At 43.6% G+C, this 14,784-nt stretch overlaps 1 protein-coding gene across 3 annotated transcripts in view; it reads right to left on the bottom strand.

Moving 5' to 3' along the window:
* LOC123723868 (uncharacterized) overlaps positions 1 to 14,784 on the bottom strand; it is a 46,926-nt gene that overhangs the window by 20,884 nt on the left and 11,258 nt on the right. Inside the window, exon 1 of one of the 3 annotated variants that reach the window (XM_045710135.1) lies at positions 5,624 to 5,744. The exons of the other annotated variants lie outside the window; for them this stretch is intronic. The gene's annotated coding sequence lies outside the window, so the exon portion shown is untranslated. Of the gene's footprint in view, positions 1 to 5,623; positions 5,745 to 14,784 lie in introns of those variants that run through there. 3 annotated transcript variants of the gene reach the window in all.

Raw genomic sequence — 14,784 nt, 5'->3', positions numbered from 1 at the left:
AATAGCATTTCTAAGGTATTTGAATAACGCGCGACAGGATTCCACTGGCTGTTACGTAGGTGGGACGATTTCGTCCCGCCGGCCCTAGAGAAGTTAACACTTTTTTGGTTAATACATGATTCCATATGTGTTATTTCATAGTTTTGATGTCTACACAATAATTCTACAATGTAGAAAATATAAAAATAAAGAAAATCCCTTGAATGAGTAGGCGTGTCCAAACGTTTGACTGGTGCTGGTACAGTAGCTGTACCATGATATTTGCATTGCTACTAAGGAACCCTCCAATTGTTCTCCACTATTCCACACACTAAAGCCCTCCCCATCCCAAGTTGGGTTGTCATCCTAGTGACCGGCAGACCACAGCCGTCCCCCCCGGATCCATAGGCCCCTCCGAGAGGCCAGGACCCATCCTTTGAAAAGAGCACACAGTGCCACCCACAGAACAGAAGCAGATCAACTGCTGAAAGTAATTAAACACAAAAGCTCAGTTTAAAAAAGGAATTGGGTCCAACACAAGGAACTTACAGTGTAATCCTGAGACAGGTCAACAACCACCATTCTAAGTATATCCTTGCAGCAGAATAGCTGATAAATCAGGTTCTAGGTCATTTAAATAAGGTTCCCACATTTTGTAGAACTGATCTGTTTTAGAATGTAATGTACATGTCAGATATTCTAATGGCAACCATTCAAGTAGTATCTCATGACCTTGTCATTTATCCACTAAGTGGATGTTTTTCCTTGCTGCGAAGGTCAGGATGTTTTTAAAGCCTCCTCTTACCTACATAAGTAATATGCCTACTAAGTCAAATCAAATCAAATGTATTTATATAGCCCTTCGTACATCAGCTGATATCTCAAAGTGCTGTACAGAAACCCAGCCTAAAACCTCAAACAGCAAGCAATGCATGTGAAAGAAGCACGGTGGCTAGGAAAAACTCCCTAGAAAGGCCAAGGAGACCTAACAGCAAATAAACTGGGTCCAATTCTAGGTCAACCCCTAGGATGTTTTCAAGCGCATGTTTTTCAATAATTGGAAGAAGCAATTTCGTAAATTCCTCAGTTTCAGTGTATGGATACCGCTTATTAATCACATCAGACCAACAAAATATCATCATCCACATAAGAGTCACAGCAAAATCTATTGTATGATAGCTTATAGACTATTTTAGGCCCAGCTTTTGGAACTTTGGCTTTCATAATATTGTGATCACTGCATCCAATGGGTACGGATACAGCTTTAGAACAAAGTTCTACAGTATTAGTAAAAATGTGATCGATACATGTAGATGATCTTGTTCCTGTTGTGTTTGTAAACACCCTGGTCGGTTGATTAATACCCTGAACCAGATTACAGGCACTGGTTACAGTGAGAAGCTTCCTCCTGAGCAGACATCTTGATGAAAATCAGTCAACATGCAGGTCCCCAGGAAAGTAGACCATCTCAACTGGGTTGAGGTCGAGTGATTGTGGAGACCAGGTCATCTGATGCAGCACTCCATCACTCTCCTTCATGGTCAAATAGCCTTACACAGCCTGGAGGTGTGTTGGGTCATTGTCCTGTTGAAAAACAAATGATAGTCCCACTAAGCGCAAACCAGATGGGATGGCGTATCACTGCAGAATGCTGTGGTAGCCATGCTGTTTAAGTGTGCCTTGAATTCTAAATAAATCACTGACAGTGTCAGCAGCAAAGCACCATCACACCTCCTCCTACATGCTTCATGGTAGGAACCACACATGCAGAGATCATCCGTTCACCTACTCTGCGTCTCACAAAGACACGTGGTTAGAAGCAAAAATCTAAAATTTGAACTCTGTGAAGCATTTATTTGGGCTGCAATCTGAGGTGTAGTTAACTCTAATGAAGTTATGATCTGCAGCAGAGGTAACTCTGGGTCTTCCTTTCCTGTGGCGGCCTTCATGAGACCCAGTTTCATCATAGCGCTTGATGGTTTTTGCAACTGCACATGAAGAAACTTTCAAAGTTCTTGAAATTTTCCAAATTGACTGACCTTCATGTCTTGAATTAATGATGGACTGTCGTTTCTCGTTGTTTATTTGAGATGTTTTTGCCATAATATGGATTTTGTATTTTACCAAATAGGGCTATCTTCTATTTACCACCCCTACCTTGTCACAACACAATTGATTGGCTCAAACTAAATTTGAAATTCCACAAATTAACTTTTAACAAGGCACACTTGTTAATTGAAATGCATTCCAGGTGACTACCTCATGAAGCTGGTTGAGAGAATGCCAAGAGTGTGTAAAGCTGTGGCTACTGTGGCTACTATTCTACAATGTAGAAAATTGTAAAAATAAAGAAAACCCTGGAATGAGTAGGTGTGTCCAAACTTTTGGCTGGTACTGTATGTTAGGTATATCCTTGTATTGCTACTGCTGTATCATCAAATTCATTATCTAAGTGAGTCAGAAATATAAGAATGTTATCTGTTATTGATTTCATTAACCTTATTTCTAAGGCTACATATGAACTATATTCCTCCCTTTCCTGGTTAGCCTATCAGAGATAGACATAATATGGAAAATAGCAAGCAAGATTAAAAAAAAACATTCACCAGTCCATTAATCAGTTGGTGTGTGTGTTTGTGCTGTAGGGTTGACCATAGGCTTGGCTCTCTCATCCCTTCCAGGCTTTTGGGAGGGAGGGTGGACAATGATCCTGTCATAGCGGATGTAAGCAATGTCCCCACGCGCTCTGGTAGCTTTCATGACTGGGTTAAGTTCTTTCCTCTTCTGGAGTACAGCTTCAGGTTAATCCTTGTTGAGGAAGATAAACGTTCCTCTCAAGTTCTTGGCTCTTTCCAGAACAGCTACCTTGTCCTTGAACCTCAGGAACTTGACCACTATCGGCCTGGGCCTGTCACCGGTGGTGGGTTTTCCAGTCCTGTGGGCGCGCTCCACCTCAATCTTCCTGTGGTCCATCTTCAGTTTCTCCAAGATCATTTCCTTCACTTTGTCCTCAGACTCCGTCCAGGTCTCATGTGGAGATCCTGCAATTCCGTCCACAATCATGTTGTTCCCACCTTGATTGACCCTGGAGATAATCTGATTTCTCTGTCATTGTTATCATGGATTCACATACATAACTGATGCCCTCTCTCAATGACTTACAGATTGCTGTCATCTTGCCGTTTTCCTGTTTAAACTCATCAAGCTGACCCTTGGAGAACTGTTCTTCTGGTCGTCGTCCATTCTTTTATTAGTTGACTCCACCAGTATTTGGACAAAATACTTGAAGCTATTTTATTGTTGTCACAACTGCTTGTAGAACTCTCTTTGTTTGTTTAAAAGATCCTTCACCTGTGATACAGAGACACTACCATCCTCAACGGTACTCCCGTCGGCTTTGGTCTTTGTCATGGTAACAACGTAGGTTACTGGACACATGAATGTTCTTGCAACGTCCCATAAAAGGCATCTAGAACATTAATGTTGTATATTCTGAGAAAATTGTAAACACTTTCTAGATAAGTTCTGCTTGACATTAAGGGAATGTTCTAACTTTTACACCAAAACATGCTAAAAAGGTTCTCAGAAGGTTGTTTGCTAACATAGACTGTTCCCCTAACCAACGAAAAACTGGACACTCAAACATTAGGGGAACATTACGGGTAACATTACAAAAACTGTAATGCCTGCAGGGAGAGAGTGTGTCTGTGTGTATGTCTGTCTGTTTGTGTGTGTGCATGTCAGAGTAAGAGAGAGAGAAAAGAGAGAGAGATGGAGAAAATACATGTTTTCCATTAGTACTCACTAGCGGAATGTCATGAAGTTGTACATGACCTTGTGGCAGTTAAAGATCTAATCTTCCCTGCTTTAGTGACTTCTTAAAAACATAATGAAGAATGACAAAAACAAATATTTGTAAAAACGTGACCAAGACACCCCACAGCACAAATAAACCTATTTTCTTTCAAGGAAACATCCCTTATAACTTAAGCTCTTTCTGTGCCAGCACTACCTTGTTCAGTTTAAAAGGAGGATAATGTGTCCGTCCATTTATTGATTCATGGAGCATCAGAGCTATTACCAGGAGGTTCAAATTAATTTTATTAGTGGCTGTATATGGAGGCAGGAGTGAAAACGCATATTTGAATCTACATCACCACTATGATTAAATGTGTTCAATTGTTCTTCCTTTCTTTGTTCCATTGACATCTCAAGCATGAGAAAAACTACTCAGTCCTTGGAGACTCTCTTAGATGTGACAAACAGGAGAAAAAACATCTCAGTGTCACAGTATCCACAGAAGGTGGCGCCCCTCCTCGGTCGGGCGGCGCTCTGCGGTCGTCCTCGCCGGCCAACTAGCTGCCACCGATCCATGTTTCTGTGTCTTTTGGTTTTGTCTGTCTGATCCGCACCTGTTCCTTGTCTGTCATTAGTGGGGGGGGGGGGTATTTAGTGTGTCTTTTCAGTTCAGGATTTCGTGCAGGATTGTTTTATGACTATTGAGGACAGACGTTAGTAAGCGCTGCTCCCTATTCTAGTTTAGCCGGGCTGCGCCCCGTGCGTCATTTGTTTTGGAAACGTGTTCCCTCTTTGAGTATTGTGTGCGCCCTGTGCCTTTCGGCTTCTTGTGTTGTTTTCGGGTTGTTATTAAAACGCTATCGCACTACCGGACCTCTGTCTCCTGCAATTGACTCTGCCTCTCTACTGCTCCCGGTAAATTGTGACACTCAGTGAATATGTCCTAAACAATAGCATTTTTTAAGACTCGATAAGAACTAATACAAGTTTATGTTGCTTTCAATTAGCTCTGTTTTCCAGCGAGGGATCTGGTTGGCCCCAATACCTGTATATGTATGTTTGTCTTTCGGATGGGTTGGGTTAACAGCGGAGGTCAAATATCTGTTGGACCTTGTGTGTAATTGACCAATAAAGTGATCTTAATCTGGGTGAACAGAGTGAACATGCGCTACATTGATGACAGGACTAAATCTACTGGCTATGATAAAAGGTAAGGAAACTGTGAGCGTCTGGTCACTAATTCCCTACTGAGAGCCAAAGCAAAAGATTTCAGATGCCTATATACATGTATATGCCTAAACTGACCTGTATGCTATTGACAATAACACATGCACATACGCACGCACATGCACGCACACAACTGTATTCAACCTGCCCAGTTTTTCTGTAAAAGCCATAAATGTGGGACAGAAAAACTACTTGAAAATGCATGCATTAACATGGCCTCATATTCTGAGTATAAACAAACATAGCCCCATGCATACGCCCATGAATATGTACACACTCACTAACACATTCTATTGCTCATGCACGCACATGTACATACACACCTCAGGTATACACCCCTCATACACACACACATGGGAGCATGCAGTCTTACTTTACAATGCTCTGACTAATAGGATCTCATTATATCTTTCATTTGTCATCATAATCACGCCCAAACATTAGATACAACTTCATCCTCTGTCAGAGCTCTCTGTTCTCCTAGTAAAGCCTTATCTTGATCGACGGCGAACACACAGCACCGTAATAGCAGCGGCAGAGACAGAAGCTGCAGTCTCACACAGAGCCAAATCTCCACTCCTCCCTGCCTCTCTTCTCGTCTCTCCTCTATCACACTCACCTCTTCTCTTCTTAGCGCGCTCATCCACAGTGGATTTACACCTCCCACATGACTTCTTAGCCCGCCTTCCTTCCTTCCTTCCTTCCTTCCTTCCTTCCTTCCTTCCTTCCTTCCTTCCTTCCTTCCTTCCTTCCTTCCTTCCTTCCTTCCTTCCCTCCTTCCTTCCCTCCTTCCTTCCCTCCTTCCCTCCCTCCTTCCCTCCCTACCCGGCTGCAGTATGCAGTAGATTCATGGAACTGCCCTACTACTACTACTACTACAGGCTGCTGCTACACTGGCCAGCTTTCCCCTGCAGGCAACGCTGCCTCAGACCACACCCACCGAACGCACCACCAACCAATCAGCACGCGCACACCAGCTGGACCTCTCTCTCACTCTGCCAAACACACTGTGTAAAGGGTAAGAGTGAGTGTGGTGGTGGGTACAGTAGTTTAAGGGTTGATTTCTAGGCACAGAGGGCACTGGGGCAGAAGGGAAGAGTGATATGTGGAATAGAGTTCAGGAGGGAGTTGGCAGATAGGAGAGGAACAGTGTGGTGCCAGGACAACAACCTTTCCCTCAACGCCAGCAAGACAAAGGAGCTGATCGTGGACTACCGGAAACAGAGGGGCGAGCACGCCCCCATCCACATCGAGGGCGCTGTTGTGGCGCGGGTTGAGAGCTTCAAGATCCTTGGTGTTCACATCACTAAGAAATTAACATGGTCCACACTAGGGTTGCACAATTCCTGGAACTTTCAATAAGTTCTCTGGTTTTCCTGAAATCCCAGTTGGAGGTTCCCAGAATCAGGAGGAAATAAGTGGGGCGGCAGGTAGGCTAGTGGTTAGAGCGTTGGACTAGTAACCGAAAGGTTGCTAGATCGAATCCCTGAGCTGACAAGGTTAACTGACTTGCCTAGTTAAATATAGGTAAAAAATTATTAAAAGCAGGCAATCCAGATTTCTACAACCAGGATTTTTGGAAAACCAGATCATTTATTTTGCAACCCTAGTCCACACACTGTCGTGCCGTCTTCCCCCTCAGGAGGCTAAAAAGATTTGGCATGGGCCCTCAGATCCTCAAAAAGTTATACAGCTGCACCATTGAGAACATCTTGACTGGATGCATCACTGCTTGGTAGGAAAACTACAAGGCACCAAATCGCAAGGCGCTACAGAGGGTGGTGAGTACGGCCCAGTATATTGCTGGGGCAGGGCTCCCTGCCATCCAGGACCTCTATACCGGCGGTGTCAGAGGAAGGTAAAAAAAATTGTCAAAGACTCCAGCCACCCAAGCCATAGATTGTTCTCTCTGCTACCACATGGCAAGTGGTACCAGTGGACCAAGTCTGGAACCAACAGGATCTGGAACAGCTTCTACCTCCAAGCCATAAGACGGCTAAACAAGACTGCTAAATAGCTAATCAAATGGCTACCCGGACTCCCTGCATTTACCTTTTTTGCACTAACTCTCTTGCACTGACTCTATGCACACACACTGGATTCTACCCACACACTCATACATACTGTACTTACACCCCAACACACATACACACACCCTACATACACCCACACACACATAACACGCGCACACATGCATACTGACGCCACACACACACTCACCACATACGCTAATGCTACTGTCTATTATCTATCCTGTTGCCTAGTCACTTTACCCCTACCTATATGTACTGTAAATAGCTACTTCAATTACCTCGTACCCCTGCACATCGAGTCAGTACTGATACTCCCTTAATATAGCCATGTTATTTTTACACGCTATTGTTATTCGTTATTCACTGTGTATTTATTCCTCGTGTCATTATTATTATTATTATTATTTAAATCTTTGTTTAATCTGCATTGGTGGAAAATGACCCGTAAGTAAGCATTTCACTGTAAGTCTACACCTGTTGTTTATGAAGCATGTGACAAATAAAATGTGACTTGATTTGAACAACAATAGCCAGATAGACCCTGACCAATGCTGCTTCTGTAGTGTAGGGTACTCATTATGGGAAAGTGATAGTTTTCAACACACACACGTCCAAACATGTACCTAATATACCTGAATAAATAAATGATAACAAACCTTCAGCATGAGCTGTAGGTTTAGGGTTAATATAGCCATATTTACAATTCATAGGCACCATAAATAATGTAAACATATTGTGCAATGAACATGGGTGGCTTTAATAATTCAAGAAAATATAACAACTTGTTCCTCTAACCAGAAGTAAAATGTGTTAGGAAATTTTATGGGCTTTCCTTTGAGACCGCCTATTATATAGGTCCTGGATGGCAGGAAGCTTGGCCCCAGTGATGTACTGGGCCGTTTGCACTACCCTCTGTAGCGCCTTATGGTCAGATGCCAAGCAGTTGCAATACCTGGCCCCCATTTTCCTGTAGTCCATGATCAGCTCCTTAGTCTTGCTCACATTGAGGGAGAGGTTGTTGTCCTGGCACCACACTGCCAGTTTAACCAGTTGACCTCCTCCCTATAGGCTGTCTCATCATTGTCGGTGATCAGGCCTACCACTGTTGTGTCATCAGCAAACTTAATGATGGTGTTGGAGTCGTCTTTGGCCACGCAGTCGTGGGTGAACGGGGAATACAGGAGGGGATAAGTACACACCCCTGAGGGGCCCCAGTGTTAAGGATCAGCGTGGCAGACGTGTTGTTGCATACTCTTACCACCTGGGGGTGGCCCGTCAGGAAGTCCAGGATCCAGTTGCAGAGGGAGGTGTCTAGTCCCAGAGTCTTTAGCTTAGTGATGAGCTTCGTGGGCACTATGGTGTTGAACAGGCAGTGTGGAGTGCGACTGAGAGTGCATCATCTGTGGATCTGTTTGGGTGGTGTGCAAATTGGAGTGGGTCTTGGGTGTCTGGGAGGATGCTGTTGATGTGAGCCATGACCAGCCTTTCAAAGCACTTCATGGCTACCGACATGAGAGACACGGTGCGGTAATCATTTAGGCAGGTTACCTTCGTTTCCTTGGGCACAGGGACAATGGAGGCCTGCTTGAAACATGTAGGTATTACAGACTCGGTCAGGGAGAGTTTGAAAATGTCAGTGAAGACACTTGACAGTTGGTCCGAGCATGCTTTGAGTACACGTCTAGGTAATCAGTCTGGGCCAGCGGCTTTGTGAATGTTGACCTGTTTAACCTGTTAGGGCTAGGGGGCAGTATTGACACGGCCGGATAAAAAACGTACCCGATTTGATCTGGTTACTACTCCTGCCCAGTAACTAGAATATGCATATAATTATTGGCTTTGGATAGAAAACACCCTAAAGTTTCTAAAACTGTTTGAATGGTGTCTGTGACTATAACAGAACTCATATGGCAGGCCAAAACCTGAGAAGATTCCATGCAGGAAGTGGCCTGTCTGACAAGTTGTTGTTCATCTTGGCTCTTTTTATTGAAGACTGAGGATCTTTGCTATAACGTGACACTTCCTACGGCTCCCATAGGCTCTCAGAGCCCGGGAAAAAGCTGAAAGATATCGAGGCAGCCTCTGGCTGAAACACATTATCGCGTTTGGCAAGTGGCCGATCAGAGTACTATGGGCTTAGGCGCGTGCACGAGTCGACCCCGTGCTTTATTTTCTTTCCTCATTTTACCTAAACGCAGATTCCCGGTCGGAATATTATCGCTTTTTTACGAGAAAAATGGCATAAAAATGGATTTTAAACAGCGGTTGACATGCTTCGAAGTACGGTACTGGAATATATAGAATTTTTTTGTCACGAAATGCGCCATGCTCGTCACCCTTATCCTTTCGGATAGTGTCTTGAACGCATGAACAAAACGCCGCTATTTGGATATAACAATGGATTATTTGGGACCAAACCAACATTTGTTATTGAAGTAGAAGTCCTGGGAGTGCATTCTGACGAAGAACAGCAAAGGTAATAACATTTTTCTTATAGTAAATCTGACTTTGGTGAGTGCTAAACTTGCTGGGTGTCTAAATAGCTAGCCCTGTGATGCCGGGCTATCTACTGAGAATATTTCAAAATGTGCTTTCACCGAAAAGCTATTTTAAAATCGGACATATCGAGTGCATAGAGGAGTTCTGTATCTATAATTCTTAAAATATTTGTTATGTCTTTTGTGAACGTCTATCGTGAGTAATTTAGTAAATTCACCGGCAGTGTTCGGTGGGAATGCTAGTCACATGCTAGTGACATGCTAATGTAAAAAAGCTGGTTTTTGATATAAATATGAACTTGATTGAACAAAACATGCATGTATTGTATAACATAATGTCCTAGGGTTGTCATCTGATGAAGATCATCAAAGGTTAGTGCTGCATTTAGCTGTGGTTTGGGTTTATGTGACATTATATGCTAGCTTGAAAAATGGGTGTCTGATTATTTCTGGCTGGGTACTCTGCTGACATAATCTAGTTTTGCTTTCGTTGTAAAGCCTTTTTGAAATCGGACAGTGTGGTTAGATTAACGAGAGTCTTGTCTTTAAAATGCTGTAAAATAGTCATATGTTTGAAAAATTGAAGTTTTTGCATTTTTGAGGTATTTGAATATCACGCCACGGGATTACACTGGCTGCTGAGTAGGTGGGACGCAAGCGTCCCACCTAGCCCATAGAGGTTAAAGGTTTTGTTCACATCGGCCTCCGAGAGCGTTATCACACAGTCATCCAGAACAGCTGGTGCTCTCGTGCATGTTTCCGTGTTGCTTGCCTCGAAGCGAGCATAAAAGGCATTTAGCTCGTCTGGTAGGCTCACGTCACTGGGCAGCTTGTGTCTGGGTTTCCCTTTGTAGTCCGTAATAGTTTTCAAGCCCTGCCACATCCGAGCATCAGAGCCAGAGTAGTACAATTCAATCTTAACACATCTAGACGTTCCGCTAGCGGAACACCTGCTCCAATATCCAATGATGGGCGTGGCGCGAAATACAAATTCCTCTAAAATCCGAAAACTTCCAATTTTCAAACATATGACTATTTTACAGCATTTTAAAGACAAGACTCTCGTTAATCTAACCACACTGTCCGATTTCAAAAAGGCTTTACAACGAAAGCAAAACATTAGATTATGTCAGCAGAGTACCCAGCCAGAAATAATCAGACACCCATTTTTCAAGCTAGCATATAATGTCACAAAAAACAAAACCACAGCTAAATGCAGCACTAACCTTTGATGATCTTCATCAGATGACAACCCTAGGACATTATGTTATACAATGCATGCATGTTTTGTTCAATCAAGTTCATATTTATATCAAAAACCAGCTTTTTTACATTAGCATGTGACGTTCAGAACTAGCATACCCCCGCAAACCTCCGGTGAATTTACTAAATTACTCACGATAAACGTTCACAAAAAACATAACAATTATTTTAAGAATTATAGATACAGAACTCCTCTATGCACTCGATATGTCCGATTTTAAAATAGCTTTTCGGTGAAAGCACATTTTGCAATATTCTCAGTAGATAGCCCAGCCATCACGGCTAGCCATTTAGACACCGACCAAGTTTAGCCCTGATCAAACTCCGATTTACTATTACAAAAGTTTCATTACCTTTGTTGTCTTCGTCAGAATGCACTCCCAGGACTGCTACTTCAATAACAAATGTTGGTTTGGTCCAAAATAATCCATCGTTATATCCAAATTGCGGCGTTTTGTTTGTGCGTTCCAAGACACTATCCGAAATGGTAAATCAGGGTCGCGAGCATGGCGCAATTCGTGACAAAAGATTTCTAAATATTCCATTACCGTACTTCGAAGCATGTCAACCGCTGTTTAAAATCCATTTTTATGCCATTTTTCTCGTAAAAAAGCGATAATATTCCGACCGGGAATCTCCGTTTAGCTAAACAGAGGAAAGAAAACAAAGCTTTCGGTCGACGCGGGCACGAGCCTGAGTCTCACAGTACTGTAACCAGCCACTATCCAAACGCGCTACTTCGTTTCAGCCAGAGCCTGCAAAGCCACGATTCAGCATTTTGCCGCCTTCTGAGAGTCCGTGTGAGCCGTAGAAAGTGTCACGTAAGAGCAGAGATCCCCTGTAATAGATAGAGATTATCAACAAGGCCAAGAAATGGTCAGACAGGGTACTTCCTGTACAGAATCTTCTCAGGTTTTGGCCTGCCAAATGAGTTCTGTTATACTCACAGACACCATTCAAACAGTTTTAGAAACTTTGGAGTGTTTTCTATCCAAAGCTAATAATTATATGCATATTCTAGTTTCTGGGCAGGAGTACTAATCAGATTAAATCGGGTACGTTTTTTATCCATCCGTGAAAATACTGCCCCCTAGCCATAACAGGTTAATACTGTATTGACGCTTTGCTTGTTTGATGGTTTGTCTGAGGGCATAGCGGGATTTCTCCCACTCCTTGAAAGCGGATTAGTCCGGATTAGTCTCCCACTCCTTGAAAGCGGCAGCTATAGCCTTTAGCTCGATGCAGATGTTGCCTGTAATCCATGGCTTCTGGTTGGGATATGTACGTACAGTCACTGTGGGGACGATGTCGTCGATGCACTTATTGATGAAGCCGATGACTGAGGTGGTGTACTCCTCAATACCATTAGATGAATCCCGGAACATATTCCAGTCTGTGCTAGCAAAACACTCCTGTAGTGTAGCATCCGCGTCATCTGACTACTTCTATATTGGGCGAGTCACTGGTGCTTTAGTTTTTGCTTGTAAGCAAAAATCAGGAAGATAGAATTATGGTTAGATTTGCCAAATGGAGGGCAGGGGAGAGCTTTGTATGCATCTCTGTGTGTGGAGTAAAGGTGGTCTAGGATTTTTTTTTTCTGGTTGCACATGTGACATGCTGGTAAAAATTTGGTAAAACTGATTTAAGTTTGCCTGCATCGAAGTCCCTGGCCACTAGGAGTGCCGCTTCTGGGTGAGCATTTTCTTCTTTGCTTATGGCCTTATAGAGCTGGTTGAGAGCGCTCTTGGTGCCAGCTTCGTTATGTGGTGGTAAATAGATGGCTACGAATAATATACATGAGAACTCTCTTGGTACATAGTGTGGTCTACAGCTTATCATAAGGTACTAACATTATACATCGCGCACCAGCTATTATTGACAAATAGACACACACCCCCACCCCTCGTCTTACCAGAGGTAGCGTCTCTCTTCTGCCGGTGCATGGAAAATCCCGCTAGCTCTATATTGTCCATATCGTCGTTCAGCCACGTTCAGCCTTGCCCCAAGCTCTTATCAGTTCCATCGAAACTGATATAATCCCTATAATGGTGATATTGAGAGAGATACACTACATGACCAAAGGTATGTAGACACCTGCTTGTTGAATATCTAATTTCAAAATCATGGGCATTAATATGGAGTTGGTCCCCCCTTTGCTGCTGTAACAGCCTCCACTCTTCTGGGAAGGCTTTCTACTAGATGTTGGAACATTGCTGCGGGGACTTTCTTCCATTCAGCCACCAGAGCATTAGTGAAGTCGGGCACTGATGTTGAGCGGTTAGGCCTGGCTCACAGTCGGCGTTCCAATTCATCCCAAAGGTGTTCGATGGGATTGAGGTCAGGGCTCTGTGCAGGCCAGTCATGTTCTTTCACACCGATCTGGACAAATCTCTGTATGGACCTTGCTTTGTGCACGGGGGCATTGGCATGCTGAAACAGGAAAGGGCCTTCCCCAAACTGTTGCCACAAAGTTGGAAGCACAGAATCATCTAGAATGTCATTTTATGGTGTAGTGTGAAGAGTTCCATTCACTGGAAGTAAGGGGTCTAGCCCAAACCATGAAAAACAGCCCCAGACCTTTATTCCTCCTCCACCAAACTTTATAGTTGGCCGTGTGCTCGATGTTATACACCTGTCAGCAAACGGTTGTGCTGAAATAGCCGAATCCACTAATTTGAAGGGGTTTCCACATACACTACATGACCAAAAGTATCTCAAAGGGTTTGAGATACAGAACTATGCAGTCATATCGTGTTGCATCAGGAGTCACAGTTGCGAGATCTAGCTGTGAAGTCTAAAAGCATTCTCAGACGCTCAGATCTGCACAGGAAGAAAGTTAGCACACTTTCAGTCTTTTGAAATATTAAAGAGCATCGCTGGTAGCTTTAAATAAAAGAGCGAACCTATCTTTTTCTGTGCATTTCCATCCTGTGTGAAAACGCATATTCACTTCACTCAGGATGGAAAGTCTGTCATTTGGTGTGACAATCTCTAATGTGTACCAAATGACTCAACAGAACAGTGACGATCAATAAAAATAACAACTTATTGCTCTTCTTCTATTAAAGACTGATCCTCCTGTCTGCTTGTATGCTGGGGTTCACAGTCTGGACTAAAGGCTCAGCAGACAAAGACATACACATTAACTGTCTGGTTAGAGATAGACAGATGGACGGGCAAGTAGACAGGCAGGAGGCAGGCAGGCAGGCAGAACTGTCTTTCTGACAGGACGAGCCACCAGCAGCAGACACTGATAGCTCGAGAGCACCGAGGATTTACGAGCCCTGATAAACAATAGACGGGTGAAGAGAAGAAGCCGTAACTTTCCTCTCCTCTAACAGCCTTGGCCAATCCCAAAACATGGCATTCTGTAAGCACAGCCATCCTCTCAGAACAAACCTTTAGTGTGATGACACCGGGACTGCCAGTGAAAGCCTTTGCCCGCAGTCAAGTGAAACCTATTACCAGTCACAATAGGGGAGTGCTGCAGGGCAGCTGGCCACCTCTCTACCCATGACCTCCAACGGAACCTGTGGAGCTGACAGGTCATTTATCCAAATGTACACTGGCCTGTCGTCTCATCTGTAGCCCTACTCCTGTGTCACTGTCTGCAGCCGTGCGTTCCCCTGCACACTGTTGGATATGGGGGATATTTGGTGGCAAAAATAATGATAGTCAACTTATTGTGTCCTCTCAGAAGACAGGAAATGGAATTTGAAAACGTATGCCTAAGCTTACTATTTATGAATAAGTAGCTTGCAGGACTTGAAGACATTTACCTCTGCTGGTTTTGCTTCCAAGATTCTCATCTTGCGCAACAGATTAGTGTCGCCTGTCTTCACAACAAACAACCGTATATGGATAAACATGCACAATCACACGGCTTCACTCATAGCAGGGCGTCCTCATAACAGACATCAGAATTTCAGAGCGACCTATCGACTATCACAACAAGCTATCTCTGCAGAATGCACCACTGAAGCCAG

Source organism: Salmo salar, chromosome ssa28 (assembly GCF_905237065.1).
Source record: "Salmo salar chromosome ssa28, Ssal_v3.1, whole genome shotgun sequence".
Taxonomy (NCBI): Eukaryota; Metazoa; Chordata; class Actinopteri; order Salmoniformes; family Salmonidae; genus Salmo; species Salmo salar.
Note: the sequence above shows the minus strand (reverse complement) of the source record. Positions and strands in the feature narration are given on the sequence as shown.